At 41.5% G+C, this 14982-nt stretch overlaps 1 protein-coding gene and 1 pseudogene across 5 annotated transcripts in view; one reads left to right on the forward strand and one right to left on the reverse strand.

Annotated features, from left to right (window-relative positions):
* The window catches only part of MYO5A (myosin VA), a 220963-nt gene that overhangs the window by 164383 nt on the left and 41598 nt on the right, over positions 1-14982 (reverse strand). The window lies entirely within an intron of this gene.
* LOC696025 (lys-63-specific deubiquitinase BRCC36 pseudogene) lies at positions 7370-8274 on the forward strand (annotated as a pseudogene). Its single transcript, XR_013395586.1, has one exon. The product of XR_013395586.1 is annotated as a lys-63-specific deubiquitinase BRCC36 pseudogene (transcript).

Here is a 14982-nt window from a genome sequence, read left to right on the forward strand (position 1 = left end):
TAATTTCTGTCTTTTTTGCTTTTCCATTCTCTAAGAATGTTTCTATAAGGGTACCAGTCCTTCTGCAACTGTTTGATTAGTTTCAGTGCCCACATCATAGAAGGGTCCATGTTGTAAAAGAAGTCAAAAGCAGTCTTGAGAAATCTGAACTCTTCTGCTAGTTGTCTAATGTCAATTTGCTTCCTGACACTGCTGCTTCTACATCTTCTTCCTCACAGTCTGGCACTGGTTCAGACATACTCATCTCCATCAAGTTGGCTTCCGTTAATTCCTTTGGTGTGGTGTCTATTTGTTCTTGAATTTCTCCAAGATTCATAGCCCGAAACTCTTCCCTCCCCACCCTTTTTGCCACATCCATAGTCTCTTTTATGATTTCCTTGATTGGCACTGTTGTAAATCCTATGAAGGCATGCACAACATCTGGATAATTTTCTACAGCACAAATTTATTGTTTTGGGCTTCATAGCTTTCAGTTTTTCCTATAACAATAATGGCACCTTCAATGGTGTAATCCTTCCAGACACAATGACGTTCTCTCTGTTGGGGGTCTTCTTCCATAGCGTTGACAATTCTTTCCATAGAGTACCATGTGTAATGAAGCTTAAAGGTTCTTACGACCCCCTGATCTAGAGGCTGAAATAGAGATGTTGTGTTTCGGGGCAAGTAGACCACTTTGACACTTCTGGTGTTGAATTCATGGGGTTCTAGGTGGCCAGGGACATTGTCCAATATCAAAGGAACTTTAAAAGGCCATCCCTGGGCCAGGCGCGGTGGCTCAATGCCTGCAATCCCAGCATTTTCGGAGACCGAGGTGGGCGGATCACCTGAGGTGGGGAATTCGAGACCAGCCTGATCAACATGGAGAAACTCCGTCTCTACTAAAAACACAAAATTAGCCGGCATGTTGGTACATGCCTTGTAATCCCATTTACTCGGGAGGCTGAGGCAGGAGAACTGCTTGAACCTGGGAGGTGGAGGTTGCGGTGAGCCAAGATTGCACCTTTGCACTCCAGTCTGGTCAGTAAGAGCGAAACTCCATCTCAAAAAAAAAAAAAAAAAAAAAAAAAAAAAAGGCCATCTCTCATTGACAAGGTACTCCCTTACATCAGGGACAAAGCATCAATGGAACCAATTCAGGAAAAGGGTTCTTGGCCAGGCACGGTGGCTCACACCTGTAATCCCAGCACTTTGGGAGGCCGAGGAGGGCAGATCACTCGAGGTCAGGCATTCGAGACTAGCCTGGCCAACATGGTGAAATCCCATCTCTACCAAAAATACAAAAATGAGCCAGGCATGGTGGCTGGCACCTGTAGTCCCAGCTACTCGGGAGGCTGAGGCAGGAGAATTGCTTGAACCCAGGATGTGGAGGTTGCAGTGAGCCAGGATCACGCCACTGCATTCTAGCCTGAGTTGTAAAAAGGTCTTGTTGTCCAGACTTTCTTTTTGTCCACTTAAAAGACTGGCAGCTGGTATTTATCTTTTCCCTTCAAGGCTCATGGATTAGCAGTTTTATAGATAAAGATAGTCCTGATTATAAACTTGACTGCATTTGCACAAAACAGTAGAGTTATCTTGTCCCTTCCTGTGTTAAATCCTGGTGTTCAATTCTCTTCCTTACTAGTAAATGTCTTTTGTGGCATTATTTTCCAGAACAGGGCACTTTTGTCTGCATTAAAAATCAGTTCAGGGCCAGGTGCAGTGGCTCACACCTGTAATCCCAGCACTCTGAGAGACCAAGGTGGGAGGATCGCTTGAGACCAGGAGTTTGAGACCAGCCTGGGCAACATAGTGAGACTCTTGTCTCATTTAAAAAAAAAAAAAAAAAGAAGAAGAAGAAGAAGAAATCTGTTTAGCCAGGCATGGTAGTATGCACCTGTAGTCCCAGGTACTTGGGACACTGATGTAGAAGGATCGCTTAAGCCCAGAAAGTTGAGGCCAGCCTGGGCAACAAAGCCAGACTCTGTCTCTAAAACACACACACACACACACACACACACAACAAAAACAAAAAACAAAACAAAACAAAAACAAAAAAACAACTTGTTTCAGGCAGATATCCTTTCTCCTCAATTTTCTTTTTTGGGAGAGCTGGGGTCAGGTGGACAGGGTCTCATTCTGTTGCCCCAGGCTGGCATGCAGTGGTGCAGTCACGACTCACTGTAGCCTCAACCTCCCAGACTCAAGTGATCATCCCTCCTCAGCCTCCTGAGTCGATGGAACTACAGGTACACACCACCATGCATGGCTAATTTTTAAATTTTTTGTAGAGTCAGTGTCTCCCTATGTTGCCCAGGCTGGTCTCAAACTCCCAGGCTCAAGGAATCCTCCTGCCTCGGCCTCTTAAAGTGCTAGGATTACAGGCATGAGCCACTGTGTCTGGTCCTCAGTGATTTTCTTAATGGTATCTGGCAACTCATTTGCTGCCTCCTGGTCGGCAGAAGCTTCTTCTGTTATCCTGACTTTTTTTTTTTTTTTTTTTTTTTTTGAGATGGAGTCTTTCTCTTGTCACCCAGGCTGGAGTGCAGTGGCACCATCTAGGCTCACTGCAAGCTCCGCCTCCCGGGTTCACACCATTCTCCTGCCTCAGCCTCCAGAGTAGCTGGGACTACAGGTACCCAGCACCACTCCTGGCTAATTTTTTTGTATTTTTAGTAGAGACGGGGTTTCACCTTGTTAGCCAGGATGGTCTCGATCTCCTGACCTTGTGATCCACCTGCCTCAGCCTCCCAAAGTGTTGGGATTACAGGCATGAGCCACAGCACCCAGCCCTATTCAGACATTTTTAAAAGAGTGAACCTCTTTCTAAAATTATCAAACTATCCTTTGCTGGCATTACGTTCTTCAGCTTCAGTTCCTTCATCTGCCTTTTACCTTAAGTTGTCAGGTTTACTGTATTGCACTAAACACAATGAAAAATACGTGAGAACTGTGAGAAGATCACTTTTTGCTGTGATATGCAATGTACTGGAGAGACAAACTGCTCACACGGGGATGATCAGTGTCACACATTTTAAAGGAATACTCACAACCTTTGAGCTCACTTAAGCAATAGCAATATGACATGGCTACAGAATTACTACAGTAGTACCTTGTGTACTGCAGTTAATTTTGTGTGGTTATGTCTTTACGTCTGTTTACATTTCTCTCAACTGTGAAAAGTGCCATGTGCAGTCTATGTCTGTTTAAGTTTTTATAAATTTTAATTTTTTTTTTTTTTTGAGAAGGAGTCTTGCTCTGTCACCCAGACTGGAGTACAGTAGCGTGATCTCGGCTCACTGTAACCTCTACCCTCTGGGTTCAAGCAATTCTCCTGCCTCAGCCTCCCTAGTAGCTGGAATTACCTGGCTAATTTTTGTACTTTTAGTAGAGACAGGGTTTCACCATGCTGGCCAAGCTGGTCTCGAACTCCTGGCCTCAAGTGATCCACCCGCATTGGTCTCCCAAAGTGCTGGTATTACAGGCGTGAGCCACTACGCCCAGCCAATTTTAACTTTTTCTAATAGATTTATGTGTATTTTACAGTAGTAAATGAAAAAATAGACTAGTATTTACATATACTTTATGCATTCATGACATACCTTTTTCTTATTTTTTTAAATATTTCCAGGCTACATAATTCTCTGAGAATTTTTTCAAATTGTTGCAAATCTCAAAAAATTTTCTAATATATTTATTTTTAAAAATCCATGTGTAAGTGGACCCATGCAGTTCAAATTCAGATTGTTCACAGGTCAACTGCATAGTTCAGAGGTTGTGGTTTATCTACATAATGGAATACTTAAAAAAAAGTTAGGTCTATACGTAATGACATGGAAAGACACTGTTGGCTTGGAATTCACAGATTATCATTTGTGGTTTCCCCTCTTTGTGAACCATGCTGAAAGTCCATGGCATCTAAACATGTATCATTCTGCCCTATCATGAAAGAGCCACACCTCTCTTAGACCTCTCTGAGTAAAGAAGAGCTGGACAGTGAGTCTGGCCTTGCCCTGAGCTCCATCTCAGCATGCCTTTGCTCTTCTCCACCAGTTTGTGTGTGTCCTCCTGAAGAGATACAAACTGAAGCCACCTATCTGCACCTGTGATGGAAGTAAAGATTATGTAAAGAGGCCTCTGAATGTGACTGAGCTAAGCAATGCTGTCTGCTTTCTCCCAAACCCTACATCCCCACATAGCATCACATCATATACCTTGAATATATATAATTTTTGTCAATTATACCTCAATAAAACTAAAGAGAAATTAGTTCCCTTAATTTTCTACAGCATGTCTATTTGATTTATTCATATGTGAAGGAAGAAATAAGAACTAAATACTAATCACCATGGAAACTTACTGGCAAACATCTACAAAGTCTTTAGCTAAAATCCAAGGAACCTTAACTACACCATCTACAATTTGATCTATTTATAGTCAGCTTTTAACTCATCTAGGAAACACCTGCAGAATTTAGGAAAACCCCTAACTATTTCAAACCCTACAATTGTTTAGAGAATGTAAAATCTCAGAATCAGAATAGGACTTAAAGGTGATCTGGTCCAAACACCCCATTCCCAAGAAAACTAGAGCTCCAAGAACAAACCTGGCTCAGACCAGAGCCCACACCAGACCAAGGATGTCCTGATCCCTGATCCATGAGGCCCTCTCTGGCTCCCCTCTCCCTTCAGAAAAAAACATAATGATCTGAAAAAAGTTGCACAGCTGCACAAATGGCAAGAGGAAAGCAAAATCAGGACTCAACTAAAATTCCACTTCATTGTAAAACAACTTGGTTTCCCACATTCTCTTTTTCTTGGCAGTGTTAGTTGTCATTGCAGACTGTGGTATAAGGAGGAGTCCCATGAGAAAATTCTTCCTTAGCATCATCTCCCCTAGCTTCAATCCTTAGCCATGCCTCCAGCACAATCGAAATCGACAGTGCTACAAAGCACCAAACCATAGCTGCCTTACATATAGCTAAATCCATTTACCCAAACGCAGTCATTCATTTAACAAGTACTTACTGAGTACCAACTTTATAACAAGCACAGGTCTAGTCCTGAGATATAGCATTGCAGTTGCAGCTGGATTTATGGTTGTGTCCCCTTATACCTACCCACCTAAGATACTAGAGGGTCTGCTACAGCCATGGCATTTGGTAGTGCACTGTACCACACTATATGTAGGTATTAAGAGTCTTCATAATCATGTCTACTGCCTGACTTTGGAGGTTAGAACTAGCATTATTAGATGCAAGCACATTTATCTGCATTGCCAAAACCCCAGTCAGCCCCAGTGCAGTAAAAAACAGATGGTGTGCCTATAACTCATGATTGACACATTGCTGCAACAGATGCTAGGGATGTCCTTGCTGAAGATCTAAATAAGTGGTCTCTAGGAATGAAAAACAGATTTTAATGCAAACAAAGACTGCCTAGAGATTCTATAAGATTTTCTATTTTACTTTATACCCTAACTAATTCTGTTTGGTTCCACAAGTATTTAATATGTGTATATTCTATTTCATACACTGTTCTAAGAATTGCAGAAACAAAAATGGGTAAGATGTTTTCCCTTCCCTCAAAGTTCTGCTGATGAGATGGACACACAAAGACACTGTCGGTTGGGAGCAGACCCCCCCAAAATTTGGCCATAAACTGGCCCCAAAACTGGCCATAAACAAAATCTCTGCAGCACTGTGGCATGTTCATACCAACCCTAATGCCCACGCTGGAAGGTTGTGGGTTTACTGGAATGAGGGCAAGGAACACCTGGCCCGCCCAGGGCGGAAAACCGCTTAAAGGCATTCTTAAGCCACAAACAATAGCATGTGCGACCTGTACCTTAAGGACATGCTCCTGCTGCAGTTAACTAGCCCAACTCATTCCTTTAATTCGGCCTATCCCTTCGTTTCCCATAAGGGATACTTTTAGTTAATTTAATATCTATAGAAACAATGCTAATGACTAGTTTGCTGTTAATAAATATGTGGGTAAATCTCTGCTCGGGGCTTCCAGCTCTGAAGGCTGTGAGACCCCTGATTTCCCACTTCACACCTCTATATTTCTGTGTGTGTGTCTTTAATTCCTCTAATGCCGCTGGGTTAGGGTCTCCCCAACTGAGCTGGTCCCGGCAACTGTCTATACGACACACAAAGTTCTGTGATGAAGGAATGTGCAAGGTGCCATGGGAGCCCAGTAGAGTTTGCAAACCTTACCTGACTTGTGCAAAGAAAAATAGAGTACACAGTAGCTTCCCAAAGAAGGGGGACCTGGATTTGGGCTAGAAGGACAAATAGGAGTTAACCAAGCAAATGAACAGATTCATGTTCCAGACATGAGTGAAGACATGAAGATGTGGAACAGGATAAAATACACGTGAGGTATAACAAGTAGTTTAGAATCACTGTAGCAAGAAATGAGAGGCCAGAGAGATTCCCAGGGCTGAGATCATAAAAGGACTGGAACATAGTAGTACTCAATAAACACTTGATGAAAGAATTGGCTAGAGCTTTCATGAAGGAAAAGGTATAAGTATGTGGTTATGCATGTTGGACAAATTTTGTATGTCCGTTTTGTTAGTAGAAACAGGATATAATCAGTAGTACTCTACATCAGTACAATTATAAGAACATGATTCAGTCAGCAAGAACTTGGCTCACTCAGCATGATAATTGGAGACTCAGGCGTAATAAAGAGGAAGTGGCTAGACAGTTTTTATATTCTTGTGACCACAAGAGAGAGAAGAGCTAGAGTGGTATCTGCACAGACACAGGCTAAGATCACATGGAGAAAGATAAAAGGGGCATGCACGGGGTCTGTGAGTTTGAGAACTTCCTGGATATAGCAACCATCTCTTTTCTCCTATAGGCCATCTCTTTTTTTTGTTTAACATAAATAAACCAAATATCTGTGACTCCACCTGACCTTCTTCGTGGCATCATGTGGAAGAAACCCTGATCCAGAAGGGAATAGAACTCATATTCCTGGTAGTTGTTTTTTGAGAGTGGGCTTGGCCCTTTGCTGCTGCTGAAGAGGGAAGAGGATAGCCAGAGCTAAGAGAAAGAGGAGTCGACACGATCCATACTCTAACAACTCCATACTGAACATACTGAAACACACAGGAATCCTGGGCCAGAGTAGATTTCCAATAATTTTACAAAAACAGAAGCAATAAAGATACCATAAGTACTGGCTGTAAATTCTAAAAACTTTTCATCACACATCAAAAACAACTCAACAAGGTGAAATTTATTCCTCTTGATATCCCTAACATTAATTTCCTGTTCGTAATTTTTTTAAAAAAATAAAAGGTAAGACTATGGAGGAGGGCAATCTGCTTAATTTTGCTGTGAACCTAAAATGGCTTTAAAAAAAATTTGGGGGGGTTCGGGCCAAGATGGCGGTGCAGGTGGTGCAGGTAGTGCAGGCAGTTCATCTCGAGTCTGACGCTTTCCTCGTTTGTCTCAACCACGCTCTGAGCACAGAGAAAGAGGAAGTGATGGGGCTGTGCATAGGGGAGTTGAACGATGATCCAAGGAGTGACTCCAAATTTGCATATACTGAAACTGAAATGCGCACAGTTGCTGAAAAGGTTGATGCCGTCAGAATTGTTCACATTCATTCTGTCATCATCTTACGACGTTCTGGTAAGGGGAAGGACCGAGTAAAGATTTCTCCAGAGCAGCCGTCTGCAGCTTCAACAGAGCAGAGAGGTTGGCTGAACTGACAGGCCGCCCTATTAGAGTTTCAGGCTGGTATCATTCCCATCCTCATATAACTGTTTGGCCTTCACATGCTGATGTTCGCACACAAGCCATGTGCCAGATGATGGATCAAGGCTTTGTAGGACTTATTTTTTCCTGTTTCATAGATGACAAGAACACAAAGACTGGCTGGGTACTCTACACTTGCTTCCAATCCATACAGGCCCAAAAGAGTTCAGACTATAAGAGAATCGAAATCCCAATCCATATTGTACCTCATGTCACTATTGGGAAAGTGTGCCTTGAATCAGCAGTACAGCTGCCCAAGATCCTGTGCCAGGAGGAGCAGAATGCGTATAGGAGGATCCACAGCCTTACACATCTGGACTCAGTAACCAAGATACATAATGGCTCAGTGTTTACCAAGAATCTGTGCAGTCAGATGTCAGCAGTCAGCGGGCCTCTCCTACAGTGGCTGGAGGACAGACTGGAGCAAAACCAACAGCATTTGCAGGAATTGCAACAAGAAAAGGAAGCGCTTATGCAAGAACTTTCTTCTCTAGAATAAAGCAGGAGACAAAATGGGGAAAGATGAAAATATCCAGGGTAAAGTTACTTAAGCTAAATCAATTTTGAAGAAGAAAAACTTGGAGGACTCATATCACCTGATTTCAAGACTTACTATAAAGCTATAGTAATCAAGATAGATGGTATTGGCAGAGGAACAGACACATAGATCAATGGAACAGATGAGAGAACCCAGAAATAAATCCACATAAATATGCTCAACTGATTGTGGAAAAGTGCAAAAGCAATTCAATGGATTCTACAAAGAAATTTCTTCTACAAAGAAAAAAATTTCTTCTACAAAGAAATTTTTTTAAAAATTAGCTGGGCACCATGACACACACCAGTAGTCCCAGCTACTAGGGAGGCAGGAGGAACACTTGAGCCCAGGAGTTTGAGGCTGCAGTGAGCTATGATCACACCACCACACTCCAAACTGTGTAACAGTGAAGCCTTGTCTCAAAAAAAAAAAAAAAAAAAAAGGCCACAAAAGCTCAACAATAAAACAAACAGTCCAGTTAGAAAATGGGCAAAAGACATGAATAGATGTTTCACTGAAGAGGACATCTATAGATGGCAATTTAGCATATAAAAAGCTGTTAAAATCCATAAGTCATGAGGGAATGCAACTTGAAACCACAGTGAGGCTGTGACTTACTTATCTGAATGGCTAAAGAAAAAATAGTGAAAATACCAAATACTGATGAGGATACAAAATGGGTATTTTATACATTGCTGACAGGAATGTAAAATGTTACAATCACTCTGGAAAACAGTTTATAAATTTATTATCAAGTTAAACATAATTTTTTAATCAAGTTAAACATAAGACCCAGCAGTTGTGCTCCTGGACATTCATTCCACAGAAATGAAAACCTATTATTATATTTGTACCCAAATATTCATAGGAGTTTTATTTGTAATAACCCCAAACTGGAAACAACCCAGATGTCCTACAACAGGTACATGGTTAAACAAACCATCCATAACTTGGAATACTACTCTGGAATGAAAAGGAACTGTTGATACAAGAACTTGGTTGTACCTCAGGGGTATTATGGTGAACAAAAAAAGCCAGACTCAAATGGTCACATACTGTATGACTGCATTTATATAACATTCTTGAGGTGACAAAATTATTGAAATGAATAACAGATTAATGGTTGCCAGGGATAGGGACTGGAGGGGGTGTGGGATATGTATGACTACAAAGGGATGACGTAAGGAGTTCCTTTGTGCTGATGGAACAGTTCTATGTGATTATGATGATTATGATGTTGATTCTAACATTTGATTATGAGGTTAAGCATATGAATCTATACCTGTGCTGAAGTTGTATGGACTTACATACACACAAATGAATGCATGTAAAATCTGGTGATACTGAATAAAGTCTGTAGTCTAGATAGGAAAAAAAAAAAAAAAAAAAATTTCTTTAAGTGAATCTGGTCCATCAGTAGAAGAGCTGTGGCAGCTCAAGGCAGACAGCCTGAGGCCCAGATTCCTAATTTCTTGGCCCTAAATAGTGACTCTATCCCCTGATGCCCCTGGACTACCAACCTGCCCCTGGCTCCTCCAGGTATCTAAGGTCCCCTATGATTGGGCTTCTATCATTGCAATGAACTGATACTCAAGCTCACTCAGGTGAAGGATGAGCAGGGCACACATATGAATACAGAAGAAACAACAGGGTAAGGAACCAGAGAAGGGCTAAGTTACACAGAGGCAAAAAACCGAAGCAAAGTGTTGGTTCCAAGGCAGGCCCTGAAAGCCCATGAGTAAGAATTGGTGGCTTTTCTGGTACACCACTGCTAATGGGGTCACAACTGTCAATATGTCTACACCACTTCTCTGGTTTATCTTTTCCATACTTGTTATGGAAATTCCCAAAACAGGACACCTAAATTGCTCAGTTAAACATTGCTATTTCTGTTTAGACTGCTCTTTTGAAACCAGGCCACATCAAAAGGCCCTTACAAGCCTGTGAGTGAACCATTCTCAGGTCAGGGCCTCCCCTTGTCCAATCAGCTTGGCTGGATCATTTGGTTTCTTAGCAGGGACCCTGAGTCAACAGGGAGAGTGAGGGGTACAGTTACCCTTTGAAGGGACCGTGAGTATGGCAAGCACTGTGAATTCATTTATGATACACTGATGGTAGCAATGCCTTAGAAGTTTCAGGAGTAGGGAAGGGAAAAAGTGACATCTGGGTGGCAATAGAGACTCAGCAATACATTTTAAAAAAAACTATGGGTGCAATGACACACCTAGAAATTTCTAAAAAACCCATTCTCAGCACTCAGTTTTCCTTCCCCATCCATTCCAATCCATAATTTTGAAAAACATGTCCCACTCCCCAACATTCTAGGGATTAAGGTATTTTAATTGAACAAATGTTATGTTAAAAGACATAGTGGCAAGAATGTGAAGGTCCATCCCCAGACTAGATGAACTTTTTCCTTAGCTTATGGCTATGTCCACACCCTTACGACAGCCCTAATTATGGTTCTTGAACTTCTATTATTATAACACAACGATTTAGAAAAACAGTCTGCTCTATACAGCTAATGTCACACTATGGAAATGAATCATTCTGACCAAAAGCCTTGCTTCTGGCAGTGCCAATCCCTTCCTAAAGCAACTGAAAGCAGCCTGCCTCCCAGTCAGGAAGCATCTGGTAGCTGGGGCTCTAGAAGCATCCCTGGGAAGTCAGTCAGAACTAGGGAGACCACTAACATTTGTTAGGGGACGCTGGAATTGTTGAGCTCTGACACACGAACAAGTAGGCCAGGAAAAGTAACTAATCTTAGGAGCCTCATGTTAAGAAAAATTAAAGTGATTAGATCAATCCCTAAATGACTATAAAAGCAGAATCAAAAATATTCTATGATAATTGTAGCAAGTTGAACGTATTACAAGTATGCATTACATTTTCCTGAAAAGTGTATTTGAACTAGAATGCAAAGAACTAGAACACAAGAAGCCCTGGTTAGTTAGGTAACTATGGTAGAAAATACACATACACACACCCTTCCTTTTTGTTTTTAGAAAATAAGAATGTGGATCTGTTCCAGTAGCCAGGGAGGGTGGAGTAGATATTTAAGAGGAAAGTATTTTGCTCTCCTAGTCCTTTTTATTACCAGAAAAAGGACAGGAGATGAAATCAACACTAAGTTTAATCCTGAGTTCTGTTTCACTCTTCACAGTATTTTGGAGATATAAGTATTCCAAAGTGATCATTATGAAATGCCATATATGGTCCTCAATTAAAAAAAAACTTGGTAGAAAGAACCAAAAATTGCAGGTATTTCCTTATTCCTCCAAATGTTTTCTGATTTCAATGTTTGCTTGTTTGTTTTTGAGAAAGAGTCTTGCTCTGTCCCCCAGGCTGGAGTGCAGTGGCATGATCTCAGCTCACTGCAACCTCTGCCTCCCAGGTTCAAGCAATTCTCCTGCCTCAGCCTCCGAGTAGCTGGGATTACAGGCACCCACCACCACACTTGCCACCAGCCTGGCCAACATGGTGAAACCCCATCTCTACTAAAAATACAAAGAAATACAATTTTTCACCGCTCCTGGCTGATTTTTTTTGTATTTTTAGTAGAGACAGGGTTTCACCATGTTGGCCAGGCTGGTCTTGAACTCCTGACCACAGGTGATCCACCCGCCGTGGCCTCCCAAAGTGCTGGGATTACAGGTGTGAGCTACCGCACCCAGCCTCAATGTTGTCTTTTTAAGTAAGTAAACTGTCTGTTCTTTTGAATAATTATGAAAAATAGAAAGGCAGAGTTAATAATTACAGAACTTTTAATCGCTAGGAAGTATGTAAGTCACTACAAATGATTTTCATTTCTAAACAATTTTCAACTAACTTCCTAATCCCTTAAATTACCCTTCCCTACTGAAGATCTGTAAATGACAGAACACGAATCTTTAAAAGAGAATAAAGAATTCACTATGTAAAAAAAAAAAAAAAAAAACAAGACTGTCAGGTGATTAATCACTTCTAATGACAAAAAATGTTTTAGGATATTGAATCTGAACAAAGTAGTGTATATTCCCAAACACTATTGGAATTAAGGGGACAATTAGAATCCTAGAGAGTTCAAGTTTTCCGTCACATGAGTTAAGTAGCCTGTCTAAGTCAATTGATCTCTGCACGAGACCTCTGATTAGATCATGAGATACTGAAGTCTAGAATAACAACGTCTCTTTTTAGAAATCCTTACACTAGGTAGTACTAGAGGAATGTTATTAAAATGAAATGAAAACATGAATCAGGCCGGGCGCGGTGGCGCAAGCCTGTAATCCCAGCACTTTGGGAGGCCGAGACGGGCGGATCACGAGGTCAGGAGATCGAGACCATCCTGGCTAACATGGTGAAACCCCGTCTCTACTAAAATATACAAAAAACTAGCCGGGCGCGGTGGCGGGCGCCTGTAGTCCCAGCTACTGGAGAGGCTGAGGCAGGAGAATGGCGTTAACCCGGGAGGCGGAGCTTGCAGTGAGCTGAGATCCAGCCACTGCACTCCAGCCTGGGCAGCACAGCGAGACTCCGTCTCAAAAAAAAAAAAAAAAAAAAAAAGAAAACATGAATCAGCATAATATTTACCCTTTTAGGCCGGGCGCGGTGGCTCAAGCCTGTAATCCCAGCACTTTGGGAGGCCGAGACGGGCGGATCACGAGGTCAGGAGATCGAGACCATCCTGGCTAACACGGTGAAACCCCGTCTCTACTAAAAAATACAAAAAAATTAGCCGGGCACGGTGGTGGGCGCCTGTAGTCCCAGCTACTCGGGAGGCTGAGGCAGGAGAATGGCGTGAACGGGGGAGGCGGAGCTTGCAGTGAGCTGAGATCCGGCCACTGCACTCCAGCCCGGACGACAGAGCGAGACTCTGTCTCAAAAAAAAAAAAAAAAAAAATATATATATATATATATATATATATATATATTTACCCTTTTAAAAACAGATTAAGTAACCTCTTGTATGGATAACATACTTTCCACTATGCTAATGCAATTTTTCACATAATAGCCAGAAAGCAGTGGGCTTTACGTAGACTGTTAAAAAAGATAATAACATAAACATAAACTTTTGGTAGAAAAAGCCTCAATAACTTGAACAGAAAAGACAAGAATAAAGATTGTTGCCCTGTTGCATGATAGTAATATGCTAAATAAATTTCTTAAATTTTTCTTCTAACAACACGCAAACCTATTTGTCAGTTCAAAATGCTGCTTCTTTGAAAACATTATAGTAAATCCTTTAGGCTGAATCTTAGGATTTCAAGAGCCTCGCATTAAGCATCAACACAAAATTATTTTAAGTTGCTAATTATCACCGTAAACAAGGAGTCCTGAGAGCACAGTTCTGAAACCCACATTTCCATAGTAAACGTTTTCATTAAGAACTGTTTAAATCACATTCCTCTTCTATACTTTTCCTATTCATTTTCAAATCAAATTCCAATTCAACACGTATTTACCAAGTCCCTCTTACGAGCGAGGTTCTGCGTTAAGCTGGGGGTGGGGGACGGTGAAACAAGGAGGATGAGAGCAGAGCCTGTTCTCTGCTTGCCATGTCCAGGCATCTCTTCCTGATCCATGTCAAAAGAAGGTCAAAGAGCTATGTCCATTTTAATCCTAATAGCCCTATCGCTGTGCATTATTACCTCAGTTTTATAGATGAAAAAACTCAGGTTGAGTGAGTCAAAATAGCTTGGTCAAGATGACATGACTAGTTAAGTGGTGGAGCCAGGATTTGACCAAAGAATGTCTAGCCCTGACTTTCATTCTCTCTCCACTACACTGTATCTTCCTTGTTCAAACCTCAGCTCAAATGTTACCTTCTCAGAGAGGCTGTGTTTTTAAATGAGTAGTTTTATTTTCTTCACATTTTAAAAGAGATTAGATCCATTAATAAATTCTAGAAATCAGACTTTTCCAGTTGAAAACAAACAAGAGACTCTTGGAGATTTTTTTTTTAATACTTTTGTCACTTAGGTAAAAGTCTTTAAAAAGAGGAGAAATAAAGGAAAGGAAGTAACACATAAGCAGAGAAAAATAAAGACGATGTTACAAAGAAGAGCAGTATTACACTTTCTCCTTTGTTGCTTCACTAAAGGCAAAGAGGAGTGGGGCCAATTCTAAAGGTCAAGGGTGTACACCTGGCCACATCATGCCCACTGGAGTCATCAAAGGCTTACAACTGAGGCTCTATAGAAGATTCCCACAAGGATACACCCATGCCATAGGCACACAGGTGAAGGAAACACTCAGAGCTAGAAATGTCAGCCTAAGGGATATGGGCTTTCTTAAGAAAAGAATGAATTAGTATTTGCGTTATGTACGAATGCTTCTTAAATATCTTTATAGAAGACTCTGGGATACAAGTTTTACCTTGATACTAAAAATTTGGAAGCTTTCAAAGAGGAGAAATAGGTCACATGACACAAAATTATTTACTGGGGGATATATGGAACACTGCGCTAAAATGGGTCCTAGGGCCAGGAGCAACAGCTCACTCTTGTAATGCCAGCACTCTGGGAGGCCAGGGTGGGAGGATTGCGTGAGCCCAGGAGTTCGAGACCAGCCTGGGCAACATATAGCAAAACATTGTTTCTACAAAAAATTAAAAGTTAGCTGCACGTGATGACACACACCTGTAGTTCCAGCTACTCAGGAGGCTGAGGTGGGAGGACTGCTTGAGGACAGGAGGTCAAGACTAAAGTGA

This window comes from Macaca mulatta, chromosome 7 (assembly GCF_049350105.2).
Source record: "Macaca mulatta isolate MMU2019108-1 chromosome 7, T2T-MMU8v2.0, whole genome shotgun sequence".
NCBI lineage: Eukaryota > Metazoa > Chordata > Mammalia > Primates > Cercopithecidae > Macaca > Macaca mulatta.